The sequence below is a fragment of the Silurus aristotelis genome (assembly GCF_946808225.1).
Source record: "Silurus aristotelis genome assembly, chromosome: 19".
Taxonomy (NCBI): Eukaryota; Metazoa; Chordata; class Actinopteri; order Siluriformes; family Siluridae; genus Silurus; species Silurus aristotelis.
The window spans coordinates 4989561-5005354 of NC_139592.1; positions in this window are offsets into that span (position 1 = coordinate 4989561).

A 15794-nucleotide genomic window follows, 5' to 3' on the forward strand; every position below is an offset into this window, starting at 1 on the left:
ATGCTGAACATCACTGGAAAGGGTCCATAAGCATTTGGATGGGATATTTAACATATCATACAGTATATTTTAGTGCAGCCTTCTGCTGAACCGGATTTTAGTAAACATTCAAGTCAGCTTATCAAACTCCAGGAAGGTATGTTTATGGGTTGATCATAGTCTGTGGTGGAAAGCAATGCAATTAACTGTTTCAGTATCTATATGAGTTTAGTGTTTGAATTTTTCTCCATCTTTATCTTTATTCATATTTTAAGTACGACACTAAATACCGAGTCATGACTTATTAGAGCTTGTACTTGATCTTGGGACTATTCAGTTCATGCCACAGGTTTGCTGCTCTCTGTTTCTCAATAGAGAAGCTCTTTCTCCAGCTTAACCATATTACAACCCACTGCCAAAATTTGTCAAAGATATTAGAGCCAGACCTGCATAGTAAAGCTCCAGTGAAACATGAAAAACACTGCACAGAACAACACTACATTTCTTAACAGTTAGGTCTTCTGTAACAACAGTAGTGTTAGACATTATCAAAGTTTATTAAGAACAAGTTTTCTCTTTTTAAGTATGGACAACTACAATCATTGGTACATCCTATACATTTAGTATTGTTGAGTGTGTTCATAGCTACACAATTTTCTACAACAAAACACCACTACATGTCGATATATAGTGAAAAATGTCTATGTAATGTAGTAGCTGTATGACTATTGGTGTGCACTCTATTGTTTTTAGAGAAATTGTGGGGGATTTTTGGCAGCATGAGTGCTGCAGTATGTATGCATTATGTGGGTTATAGATTGTGGGAAAGGCCAGAGCTGTCTCCAGGTTTTCTTTGAAGCATTCTATGGATAATAACCTGGAAGTAAAATGACTTGAGCTCTCACATGACTTGAGCTCTTCCTTCTTTAAACAAATGAAATCAATTCATCACTCTGAGTAAAGAAATTATTTCAATCTTTAAAAAACATGTTCCTCCCTGCTCAAATCTGCACATGTCAGGTCATCCTGTTAGACATCATATTTATCAATCAGTCTTGTGCTTTTTATTCGATTTTATTATTCTCTAGTTCTACTGATGTGAATGATGTGAACTAGGAGCTGATAAGAATCCATTTTGCAGCAATTACACTTTTCTGCCACTAGGGGATCTTGCACACGTAAAGGCAGGAGTTCTAAATAACAGTTCTAAAGTTCTAAATAAACACACAAAACACATAATGATATTGTTGTGCATTCTCACTAGACATTAAATCTAAATCATTTGGGGTCAATGTCTTTCCATTCTTCTTATAAATGCAAACAGGATCATTTCCAGGAGTAAATCCACATGCAACCAACTCATTATCATAAGCCACTCCCACCAGATAAAAGTTATAAAGATTGCATTGGATGTGCTTTACAAGTACCAAGTCACTGACCATCATATCAGCTTCAAAAAAACTCTCAATGTTATGAAATGGTCAGATTTGTCCCTCATGTCCTTTCAGTGTTTGACAAAGATGAAGGTAACCATGACTGAGTATGCTAGATCTGCTGGGATGGTATTTAAGATCCTGTTGGGGTTTCCACAGAATCAGTGGGAGGAAGCTCACTTCAGAGGTCACACACTGAGTGTTTATCACTCTCTCTAGAACCTTGGGGAAGGTCTGAGACAAGAGCCAATCACTGTCCTTGCAGAACATCACCTGATCCAGGTGAGTGGGTGCACAGAAACCCTGGGCTTGAGTGGTGTGTCTTCATAAGAGAAGTCAGTCAGTTGTGGAAAGTAGAACTGCTGATGGATATGACATCACTGGCTTGGAAATGCTCATGGCTGGCAACAGAGTTCAATGTGTGAGCTGGAGCTGATTTCCAGAACCCAATTCAGACTACTCTCCTCCTACTTTTTACCCTCTACCTCTTACAATAATCAGTTATTTCTCTCTTTGTGTTTAAATTCTCCCCTGTTGTAGCTTGATAGCCAAACTAATTGGACTATTCTCCTACATGTCAAGGTATTAGCTAATAGTAATAATGCTGAACATCACTGGAAAGGGTCCATAAGCATTTGGATGGGATATTTAACATATCATACAGTATATTTTAGTGCAGCCTTCTGCTGAACCGGATTTTAGTAAACATTCAAGTCAGCTTATCAAACTCCAGGAAGGTATGTTTATGGGTTGATCATAGTCTGTGGTGGAAAGCAATGCAATTAACTGTTTCAGTATCTATATGAGTTTAGTGTTTGAATTTTTCTCCATCTTTATCTTTATTCATATTTTAAGTACGACACTAAATACCGAGTCATGACTTATTAGAGCTTGTACTTGATCTTGGGACTATTCAGTTCATGCCACAGGTTTGCTGCTCTCTGTTTCTCAATAGAGAAGCTCTTTCTCCAGCTTAACCATATTACAACCCACTGCCAAAATTTGTCAAAGATATTAGAGCCAGACCTGCATAGTAAAGCTCCAGTGAAACATGAAAAACACTGCACAGAACAACACTACATTTCTTAACAGTTAGGTCTTCTGTAACAACAGTAGTGTTAGACATTATCAAAGTTTATTAAGAACAAGTTTTCTCTTTTTAAGTATGGACAACTACAATCATTGGTACATCCTATACATTTAGTATTGTTGAGTGTGTTCATAGCTACACAATTTTCTACAACAAAACACCACTACATGTCGATATATAGTGAAAAATGTCTATGTAATGTAGTAGCTGTATGACTATTGGTGTGCACTCTATTGTTTTTAGAGAAATTGTGGGGGATTTTTGGCAGCATGAGTGCTGCAGTATGTATGCATTATGTGGGTTATAGATTGTGGGAAAGGCCAGAGCTGTCTCCAGGTTTTCTTTGAAGCATTCTATGGATAATAACCTGGAAGTAAAATGACTTGAGCTCTCACATGACTTGAGCTCTTCCTTCTTTAAACAAATGAAATCAATTCATCACTCTGAGTAAAGAAATTATTTCAATCTTTAAAAAACATGTTCCTCCCTGCTCAAATCTGCACATGTCAGGTCATCCTGTTAGACATCATATTTATCAATCAGTCTTGTGCTTTTTATTCGATTTTATTATTCTCTAGTTCTACTGATGTGAATGATGTGAACTAGGAGCTGATAAGAATCCATTTTGCAGCAATTACACTTTTCTGCCACTAGGGGATCTTGCACACGTAAAGGCAGGAGTTCTAAATAACAGTTCTAAAGTTCTAAATAAACACACAAAACACATAATGATATTGTTGTGCATTCTCACTAGACATTAAATCTAAATCATTTGGGGTCAATGTCTTTCCATTCTTCTTATAAATGCAAACAGGATCATTTCCAGGAGTAAATCCACATGCAACCAACTCATTATCATAAGCCACTCCCACCAGATAAAAGTTATAAAGATTGCATTGGATGTGCTTTACAAGTACCAAGTCACTGACCATCATATCAGCTTCAAAAAAACTCTCAATGTTATGAAATGGTCAGATTTGTCCCTCATGTCCTTTCAGTGTTTGACAAAGATGAAGGTAACCATGACTGAGTATGCTAGATCTGCTGGGATGGTATTTAAGATCCTGTTGGGGTTTCCACAGAATCAGTGGGAGGAAGCTCACTTCAGAGGTCACACACTGAGTGTTTATCACTCTCTCTAGAACCTTGGGGAAGGTCTGAGACAAGAGCCAATCACTGTCCTTGCAGGACATCACCTGATCCAGGTGAGTGGGTGCACAGAAACCCTGGGCTTGAGTGGTGTGTCTTCATAAGAGAAGTCAGTCAGTTGTGGAAAGTAGAACTGCTGATGGATATGACATCACTGGCTTGGAAATGCTCATGGCTGGCAACAGAGTTCAATGTGTGAGCTGGAGCTGATTTCCAGAACCCAATTCAGACTACTCTCCTCCTACTTTTTACCCTCTACCTCTTACAATAATCAGTTATTTCTCTCTTTGTGTTTAAATTCTCCCCTGTTGTAGCTTGATAGCCAAACTAATTGGACTATTCTCCTACATGTCAAGGTATTAGCTAATAGTAATAATGCTGAACATCACTGGAAAGGGTCCATAAGCATTTGGATGGGATATTTAACATATCATACAGTATATTTTAGTGCAGCCTTCTGCTGAACCGGATTTTAGTAAACATTCAAGTCAGCTTATCAAACTCCAGGAAGGTATGTTTATGGGTTGATCATAGTCTGTGGTGGAAAGCAATGCAATTAACTGTTTCAGTATCTATATGAGTTTAGTGTTTGAATTTTTCTCCATCTTTATCTTTATTCATATTTTAAGTACGACACTAAATACCGAGTCATGACTTATTAGAGCTTGTACTTGATCTTGGGACTATTCAGTTCATGCCACAGGTTTGCTGCTCTCTGTTTCTCAATAGAGAAGCTCTTTCTCCAGCTTAACCATATTACAACCCACTGCCAAAATTTGTCAAAGATATTAGAGCCAGACCTGCATAGTAAAGCTCCAGTGAAACATGAAAAACACTGCACAGAACAACACTACATTTCTTAACAGTTAGGTCTTCTGTAACAACAGTAGTGTTAGACATTATCAAAGTTTATTAAGAACAAGTTTTCTCTTTTTAAGTATGGACAACTACAATCATTGGTACATCCTATACATTTAGTATTGTTGAGTGTGTTCATAGCTACACAATTTTCTACAACAAAACACCACTACATGTCGATATATAGTGAAAAATGTCTATGTAATGTAGTAGCTGTATGACTATTGGTGTGCACTCTATTGTTTTTAGAGAAATTGTGGGGGATTTTTGGCAGCATGAGTGCTGCAGTATGTATGCATTATGTGGGTTATAGATTGTGGGAAAGGCCAGAGCTGTCTCCAGGTTTTCTTTGAAGCATTCTATGGATAATAACCTGGAAGTAAAATGACTTGAGCTCTCACATGACTTGAGCTCTTCCTTCTTTAAACAAATGAAATCAATTCATCACTCTGAGTAAAGAAATTATTTCAATCTTTAAAAAACATGTTCCTCCCTGCTCAAATCTGCACATGTCAGGTCATCCTGTTAGACATCATATTTATCAATCAGTCTTGTGCTTTTTATTCGATTTTATTATTCTCTAGTTCTACTGATGTGAATGATGTGAACTAGGAGCTGATAAGAATCCATTTTGCAGCAATTACACTTTTCTGCCACTAGGGGATCTTGCACACGTAAAGGCAGGAGTTCTAAATAACAGTTCTAAAGTTCTAAATAAACACACAAAACACATAATGATATTGTTGTGCATTCTCACTAGACATTAAATCTAAATCATTTGGGGTCAATGTCTTTCCATTCTTCTTATAAATGCAAACAGGATCATTTCCAGGAGTAAATCCACATGCAACCAACTCATTATCATAAGCCACTCCCACCAGATAAAAGTTATAAAGATTGCATTGGATGTGCTTTACAAGTACCAAGTCACTGACCATCATATCAGCTTCAAAAAAACTCTCAATGTTATGAAATGGTCAGATTTGTCCCTCATGTCCTTTCAGTGTTTGACAAAGATGAAGGTAACCATGACTGAGTATGCTAGATCTGCTGGGATGGTATTTAAGATCCTGTTGGGGTTTCCACAGAATCAGTGGGAGGAAGCTCACTTCAGAGGTCACACACTGAGTGTTTATCACTCTCTCTAGAACCTTGGGGAAGGTCTGAGACAAGAGCCAATCACTGTCCTTGCAGAACATCACCTGATCCAGGTGAGTGGGTGCACAGAAACCCTGGGCTTGAGTGGTGTGTCTTCATAAGAGAAGTCAGTCAGTTGTGGAAAGTAGAACTGCTGATGGATATGACATCACTGGCTTGGAAATGCTCATGGCTGGCAACAGAGTTCAATGTGTGAGCTGGAGCTGATTTCCAGAACCCAATTCAGACTACTCTCCTCCTACTTTTTACCCTCTACCTCTTACAATAATCAGTTATTTCTCTCTTTGTGTTTAAATTCTCCCCTGTTGTAGCTTGATAGCCAAACTAATTGGACTATTCTCCTACATGTCAAGGTATTAGCTAATAGTAATAATGCTGAACATCACTGGAAAGGGTCCATAAGCATTTGGATGGGATATTTAACATATCATACAGTATATTTTAGTGCAGCCTTCTGCTGAACCGGATTTTAGTAAACATTCAAGTCAGCTTATCAAACTCCAGGAAGGTATGTTTATGGGTTGATCATAGTCTGTGGTGGAAAGCAATGCAATTAACTGTTTCAGTATCTATATGAGTTTAGTGTTTGAATTTTTCTCCATCTTTATCTTTATTCATATTTTAAGTACGACACTAAATACCGAGTCATGACTTATTAGAGCTTGTACTTGATCTTGGGACTATTCAGTTCATGCCACAGGTTTGCTGCTCTCTGTTTCTCAATAGAGAAGCTCTTTCTCCAGCTTAACCATATTACAACCCACTGCCAAAATTTGTCAAAGATATTAGAGCCAGACCTGCATAGTAAAGCTCCAGTGAAACATGAAAAACACTGCACAGAACAACACTACATTTCTTAACAGTTAGGTCTTCTGTAACAACAGTAGTGTTAGACATTATCAAAGTTTATTAAGAACAAGTTTTCTCTTTTTAAGTATGGACAACTACAATCATTGGTACATCCTATACATTTAGTATTGTTGAGTGTGTTCATAGCTACACAATTTTCTACAACAAAACACCACTACATGTCGATATATAGTGAAAAATGTCTATGTAATGTAGTAGCTGTATGACTATTGGTGTGCACTCTATTGTTTTTAGAGAAATTGTGGGGGATTTTTGGCAGCATGAGTGCTGCAGTATGTATGCATTATGTGGGTTATAGATTGTGGGAAAGGCCAGAGCTGTCTCCAGGTTTTCTTTGAAGCATTCTATGGATAATAACCTGGAAGTAAAATGACTTGAGCTCTCACATGACTTGAGCTCTTCCTTCTTTAAACAAATGAAATCAATTCATCACTCTGAGTAAAGAAATTATTTCAATCTTTAAAAAACATGTTCCTCCCTGCTCAAATCTGCACATGTCAGGTCATCCTGTTAGACATCATATTTATCAATCAGTCTTGTGCTTTTTATTCGATTTTATTATTCTCTAGTTCTACTGATGTGAATGATGTGAACTAGGAGCTGATAAGAATCCATTTTGCAGCAATTACACTTTTCTGCCACTAGGGGATCTTGCACACGTAAAGGCAGGAGTTCTAAATAACAGTTCTAAAGTTCTAAATAAACACACAAAACACATAATGATATTGTTGTGCATTCTCACTAGACATTAAATCTAAATCATTTGGGGTCAATGTCTTTCCATTCTTCTTATAAATGCAAACAGGATCATTTCCAGGAGTAAATCCACATGCAACCAACTCATTATCATAAGCCACTCCCACCAGATAAAAGTTATAAAGATTGCATTGGATGTGCTTTACAAGTACCAAGTCACTGACCATCATATCAGCTTCAAAAAAACTCTCAATGTTATGAAATGGTCAGATTTGTCCCTCATGTCCTTTCAGTGTTTGACAAAGATGAAGGTAACCATGACTGAGTATGCTAGATCTGCTGGGATGGTATTTAAGATCCTGTTGGGGTTTCCACAGAATCAGTGGGAGGAAGCTCACTTCAGAGGTCACACACTGAGTGTTTATCACTCTCTCTAGAACCTTGGGGAAGGTCTGAGACAAGAGCCAATCACTGTCCTTGCAGGACATCACCTGATCCAGGTGAGTGGGTGCACAGAAACCCTGGGCTTGAGTGGTGTGTCTTCATAAGAGAAGTCAGTCAGTTGTGGAAAGTAGAACTGCTGATGGATATGACATCACTGGCTTGGAAATGCTCATGGCTGGCAACAGAGTTCAATGTGTGAGCTGGAGCTGATTTCCAGAACCCAATTCAGACTACTCTCCTCCTACTTTTTACCCTCTACCTCTTACAATAATCAGTTATTTCTCTCTTTGTGTTTAAATTCTCCCCTGTTGTAGCTTGATAGCCAAACTAATTGGACTATTCTCCTACATGTCAAGGTATTAGCTAATAGTAATAATGCTGAACATCACTGGAAAGGGTCCATAAGCATTTGGATGGGATATTTAACATATCATACAGTATATTTTAGTGCAGCCTTCTGCTGAACCGGATTTTAGTAAACATTCAAGTCAGCTTATCAAACTCCAGGAAGGTATGTTTATGGGTTGATCATAGTCTGTGGTGGAAAGCAATGCAATTAACTGTTTCAGTATCTATATGAGTTTAGTGTTTGAATTTTTCTCCATCTTTATCTTTATTCATATTTTAAGTACGACACTAAATACCGAGTCATGACTTATTAGAGCTTGTACTTGATCTTGGGACTATTCAGTTCATGCCACAGGTTTGCTGCTCTCTGTTTCTCAATAGAGAAGCTCTTTCTCCAGCTTAACCATATTACAACCCACTGCCAAAATTTGTCAAAGATATTAGAGCCAGACCTGCATAGTAAAGCTCCAGTGAAACATGAAAAACACTGCACAGAACAACACTACATTTCTTAACAGTTAGGTCTTCTGTAACAACAGTAGTGTTAGACATTATCAAAGTTTATTAAGAACAAGTTTTCTCTTTTTAAGTATGGACAACTACAATCATTGGTACATCCTATACATTTAGTATTGTTGAGTGTGTTCATAGCTACACAATTTTCTACAACAAAACACCACTACATGTCGATATATAGTGAAAAATGTCTATGTAATGTAGTAGCTGTATGACTATTGGTGTGCACTCTATTGTTTTTAGAGAAATTGTGGGGGATTTTTGGCAGCATGAGTGCTGCAGTATGTATGCATTATGTGGGTTATAGATTGTGGGAAAGGCCAGAGCTGTCTCCAGGTTTTCTTTGAAGCATTCTATGGATAATAACCTGGAAGTAAAATGACTTGAGCTCTCACATGACTTGAGCTCTTCCTTCTTTAAACAAATGAAATCAATTCATCACTCTGAGTAAAGAAATTATTTCAATCTTTAAAAAACATGTTCCTCCCTGCTCAAATCTGCACATGTCAGGTCATCCTGTTAGACATCATATTTATCAATCAGTCTTGTGCTTTTTATTCGATTTTATTATTCTCTAGTTCTACTGATGTGAATGATGTGAACTAGGAGCTGATAAGAATCCATTTTGCAGCAATTACACTTTTCTGCCACTAGGGGATCTTGCACACGTAAAGGCAGGAGTTCTAAATAACAGTTCTAAAGTTCTAAATAAACACACAAAACACATAATGATATTGTTGTGCATTCTCACTAGACATTAAATCTAAATCATTTGGGGTCAATGTCTTTCCATTCTTCTTATAAATGCAAACAGGATCATTTCCAGGAGTAAATCCACATGCAACCAACTCATTATCATAAGCCACTCCCACCAGATAAAAGTTATAAAGATTGCATTGGATGTGCTTTACAAGTACCAAGTCACTGACCATCATATCAGCTTCAAAAAAACTCTCAATGTTATGAAATGGTCAGATTTGTCCCTCATGTCCTTTCAGTGTTTGACAAAGATGAAGGTAACCATGACTGAGTATGCTAGATCTGCTGGGATGGTATTTAAGATCCTGTTGGGGTTTCCTCAGAATCAGTGGGAGGAAGCTCACTTCAGAGGTCACACACTGAGTGTTTATCACTCTCTCTAGAACCTTGGGGAAGGTCTGAGACAAGAGCCAATCACTGTCCTTGCAGGACATCACCTGATCCAGGTGAGTGGGTGCACAGAAACCCTGGGCTTGAGTGGTGTGTCTTCATAAGAGAAGTCAGTCAGTTGTGGAAAGTAGAACTGCTGATGGATATGACATCACTGGCTTGGAAATGCTCATGGCTGGCAACAGAGTTCAATGTGTGAGCTGGAGCTGATTTCCAGAACCCAATTCAGACTACTCTCCTCCTACTTTTTACCCTCTACCTCTTACAATAATCAGTTATTTCTCTCTTTGTGTTTAAATTCTCCCCTGTTGTAGCTTGATAGCCAAACTAATTGGACTATTCTCCTACATGTCAAGGTATTAGCTAATAGTAATAATGCTGAACATCACTGGAAAGGGTCCATAAGCATTTGGATGGGATATTTAACATATCATACAGTATATTTTAGTGCAGCCTTCTGCTGAACCGGATTTTAGTAAACATTCAAGTCAGCTTATCAAACTCCAGGAAGGTATGTTTATGGGTTGATCATAGTCTGTGGTGGAAAGCAATGCAATTAACTGTTTCAGTATCTATATGAGTTTAGTGTTTGAATTTTTCTCCATCTTTATCTTTATTCATATTTTAAGTACGACACTAAATACCGAGTCATGACTTATTAGAGCTTGTACTTGATCTTGGGACTATTCAGTTCATGCCACAGGTTTGCTGCTCTCTGTTTCTCAATAGAGAAGCTCTTTCTCCAGCTTAACCATATTACAACCCACTGCCAAAATTTGTCAAAGATATTAGAGCCAGACCTGCATAGTAAAGCTCCAGTGAAACATGAAAAACACTGCACAGAACAACACTACATTTCTTAACAGTTAGGTCTTCTGTAACAACAGTAGTGTTAGACATTATCAAAGTTTATTAAGAACAAGTTTTCTCTTTTTAAGTATGGACAACTACAATCATTGGTACATCCTATACATTTAGTATTGTTGAGTGTGTTCATAGCTACACAATTTTCTACAACAAAACACCACTACATGTCGATATATAGTGAAAAATGTCTATGTAATGTAGTAGCTGTATGACTATTGGTGTGCACTCTATTGTTTTTAGAGAAATTGTGGGGGATTTTTGGCAGCATGAGTGCTGCAGTATGTATGCATTATGTGGGTTATAGATTGTGGGAAAGGCCAGAGCTGTCTCCAGGTTTTCTTTGAAGCATTCTATGGATAATAACCTGGAAGTAAAATGACTTGAGCTCTCACATGACTTGAGCTCTTCCTTCTTTAAACAAATGAAATCAATTCATCACTCTGAGTAAAGAAATTATTTCAATCTTTAAAAAACATGTTCCTCCCTGCTCAAATCTGCACATGTCAGGTCATCCTGTTAGACATCATATTTATCAATCAGTCTTGTGCTTTTTATTCGATTTTATTATTCTCTAGTTCTACTGATGTGAATGATGTGAACTAGGAGCTGATAAGAATCCATTTTGCAGCAATTACACTTTTCTGCCACTAGGGGATCTTGCACACGTAAAGGCAGGAGTTCTAAATAACAGTTCTAAAGTTCTAAATAAACACACAAAACACATAATGATATTGTTGTGCATTCTCACTAGACATTAAATCTAAATCATTTGGGGTCAATGTCTTTCCATTCTTCTTATAAATGCAAACAGGATCATTTCCAGGAGTAAATCCACATGCAACCAACTCATTATCATAAGCCACTCCCACCAGATAAAAGTTATAAAGATTGCATTGGATGTGCTTTACAAGTACCAAGTCACTGACCATCATATCAGCTTCAAAAAAACTCTCAATGTTATGAAATGGTCAGATTTGTCCCTCATGTCCTTTCAGTGTTTGACAAAGATGAAGGTAACCATGACTGAGTATGCTAGATCTGCTGGGATGGTATTTAAGATCCTGTTGGGGTTTCCTCAGAATCAGTGGGAGGAAGCTCACTTCAGAGGTCACACACTGAGTGTTTATCACTCTCTCTAGAACCTTGGGGAAGGTCTGAGACAAGAGCCAATCACTGTCCTTGCAGGACATCACCTGATCCAGGTGAGTGGGTGCACAGAAACCCTGGGCTTGAGTGGTGTGTCTTCATAAGAGAAGTCAGTCAGTTGTGGAAAGTAGAACTGCTGATGGATATGACATCACTGGCTTGGAAATGCTCATGGCTGGCAACAGAGTTCAATGTGTGAGCTGGAGCTGATTTCCAGAACCCAATTCAGACTACTCTCCTCCTACTTTTTACCCTCTACCTCTTACAATAATCAGTTATTTCTCTCTTTGTGTTTAAATTCTCCCCTGTTGTAGCTTGATAGCCAAACTAATTGGACTATTCTCCTACATGTCAAGGTATTAGCTAATAGTAATAATGCTGAACATCACTGGAAAGGGTCCATAAGCATTTGGATGGGATATTTAACATATCATACAGTATATTTTAGTGCAGCCTTCTGCTGAACCGGATTTTAGTAAACATTCAAGTCAGCTTATCAAACTCCAGGAAGGTATGTTTATGGGTTGATCATAGTCTGTGGTGGAAAGCAATGCAATTAACTGTTTCAGTATCTATATGAGTTTAGTGTTTGAATTTTTCTCCATCTTTATCTTTATTCATATTTTAAGTACGACACTAAATACCGAGTCATGACTTATTAGAGCTTGTACTTGATCTTGGGACTATTCAGTTCATGCCACAGGTTTGCTGCTCTCTGTTTCTCAATAGAGAAGCTCTTTCTCCAGCTTAACCATATTACAACCCACTGCCAAAATTTGTCAAAGATATTAGAGCCAGACCTGCATAGTAAAGCTCCAGTGAAACATGAAAAACACTGCACAGAACAACACTACATTTCTTAACAGTTAGGTCTTCTGTAACAACAGTAGTGTTAGACATTATCAAAGTTTATTAAGAACAAGTTTTCTCTTTTTAAGTATGGACAACTACAATCATTGGTACATCCTATACATTTAGTATTGTTGAGTGTGTTCATAGCTACACAATTTTCTACAACAAAACACCACTACATGTCGATATATAGTGAAAAATGTCTATGTAATGTAGTAGCTGTATGACTATTGGTGTGCACTCTATTGTTTTTAGAGAAATTGTGGGGGATTTTTGGCAGCATGAGTGCTGCAGTATGTATGCATTATGTGGGTTATAGATTGTGGGAAAGGCCAGAGCTGTCTCCAGGTTTTCTTTGAAGCATTCTATGGATAATAACCTGGAAGTAAAATGACTTGAGCTCTCACATGACTTGAGCTCTTCCTTCTTTAAACAAATGAAATCAATTCATCACTCTGAGTAAAGAAATTATTTCAATCTTTAAAAAACATGTTCCTCCCTGCTCAAATCTGCACATGTCAGGTCATCCTGTTAGACATCATATTTATCAATCAGTCTTGTGCTTTTTATTCGATTTTATTATTCTCTAGTTCTACTGATGTGAATGATGTGAACTAGGAGCTGATAAGAATCCATTTTGCAGCAATTACACTTTTCTGCCACTAGGGGATCTTGCACACGTAAAGGCAGGAGTTCTAAATAACAGTTCTAAAGTTCTAAATAAACACACAAAACACATAATGATATTGTTGTGCATTCTCACTAGACATTAAATCTAAATCATTTGGGGTCAATGTCTTTCCATTCTTCTTATAAATGCAAACAGGATCATTTCCAGGAGTAAATCCACATGCAACCAACTCATTATCATAAGCCACTCCCACCAGATAAAAGTTATAAAGATTGCATTGGATGTGCTTTACAAGTACCAAGTCACTGACCATCATATCAGCTTCAAAAAAACTCTCAATGTTATGAAATGGTCAGATTTGTCCCTCATGTCCTTTCAGTGTTTGACAAAGATGAAGGTAACCATGACTGAGTATGCTAGATCTGCTGGGATGGTATTTAAGATCCTGTTGGGGTTTCCTCAGAATCAGTGGGAGGAAGCTCACTTCAGAGGTCACACACTGAGTGTTTATCACTCTCTCTAGAACCTTGGGGAAGGTCTGAGACAAGAGCCAATCACTGTCCTTGCAGGACATCACCTGATCCAGGTGAGTGGGTGCACAGAAACCCTGGGCTTGAGTGGTGTGTCTTCATAAGAGAAGTCAGTCAGTTGTGGAAAGTAGAACTGCTGATGGATATGACATCACTGGCTTGGAAATGCTCATGGCTGGCAACAGAGTTCAATGTGTGAGCTGGAGCTGATTTCCAGAACCCAATTCAGACTACTCTCCTCCTACTTTTTACCCTCTACCTCTTACAATAATCAGTTATTTCTCTCTTTGTGTTTAAATTCTCCCCTGTTGTAGCTTGATAGCCAAACTAATTGGACTATTCTCCTACATGTCAAGGTATTAGCTAATAGTAATAATGCTGAACATCACTGGAAAGGGTCCATAAGCATTTGGATGGGATATTTAACATATCATACAGTATATTTTAGTGCAGCCTTCTGCTGAACCGGATTTTAGTAAACATTCAAGTCAGCTTATCAAACTCCAGGAAGGTATGTTTATGGGTTGATCATAGTCTGTGGTGGAAAGCAATGCAATTAACTGTTTCAGTATCTATATGAGTTTAGTGTTTGAATTTTTCTCCATCTTTATCTTTATTCATATTTAAGTACGACACTAAATACCGAGTCATGACTTATTAGAGCTTGTACTTGATCTTGGGACTATTCAGTTCATGCCACAGGTTTGCTGCTCTCTGTTTCTCAATAGAGAAGCTCTTTCTCCAGCTTAACCATATTACAACCCACTGCCAAAATTTGTCAAAGATATTAGAGCCAGACCTGCATAGTAAAGCTCCAGTGAAACATGAAAAACACTGCACAGAACAACACTACATTTCTTAACAGTTAGGTCTTCTGTAACAACAGTAGTGTTAGACATTATCAAAGTTTATTAAGAACAAGTTTTCTCTTTTTAAGTATGGACAACTACAATCATTGGTACATCCTATACATTTAGTATTGTTGAGTGTGTTCATAGCTACACAATTTTCTACAACAAAACACCACTACATGTCGATATATAGTGAAAAATGTCTATGTAATGTAGTAGCTGTATGACTATTGGTGTGCACTCTATTGTTTTTAGAGAAATTGTGGGGGATTTTTGGCAGCATGAGTGCTGCAGTATGTATGCATTATGTGGGTTATAGATTGTGGGAAAGGCCAGAGCTGTCTCCAGGTTTTCTTTGAAGCATTCTATGGATAATAACCTGGAAGTAAAATGACTTGAGCTCTCACATGACTTGAGCTCTTCCTTCTTTAAACAAATGAAATCAATTCATCACTCTGAGTAAAGAAATTATTTCAATCTTTAAAAAACATGTTCCTCCCTGCTCAAATCTGCACATGTCAGGTCATCCTGTTAGACATCATATTTATCAATCAGTCTTGTGCTTTTTATTCGATTTTATTATTCTCTAGTTCTACTGATGTGAATGATGTGAACTAGGAGCTGATAAGAATCCATTTTGCAGCAATTACACTTTTCTGCCACTAGGGGATCTTGCACACGTAAAGGCAGGAGTTCTAAATAACAGTTCTAAAGTTCTAAATAAACACACAAAACACATAATGATATTGTTGTGCATTCTCACTAGACATTAAATCTAAATCATTTGGGGTCAATGTCTTTCCATTCTTCTTATAAATGCAAACAGGATCATTTCCAGGAGTAAATCCACATGCAACCAACTCATTATCATAAGCCACTCCCACCAGATAAAAGTTATAAAGATTGCATTGGATGTGCTTTACAAGTACCAAGTCACTGACCATCATATCAGCTTCAAAAAAACTCTCAATGTTATGAAATGGTCAGATTTGTCCCTCATGTCCTTTCAGTGTTTGACAAAGATGAAGGTAACCATGACTGAGTATGCTAGATCTGCTGGGATGGTATTTAAGATCCTGTTGGGGTTTCCTCAGAATCAGTGGGAGGAAGCTCACTTCAGAGGTCACACACTGAGTGTTTATCACTCTCTCTAGAACCTTGGGGAAGGTCTGAGACAAGAGCCAATCACTGTCCTTGCAGGACATCACCTGATCCAGGTGAGTGGGT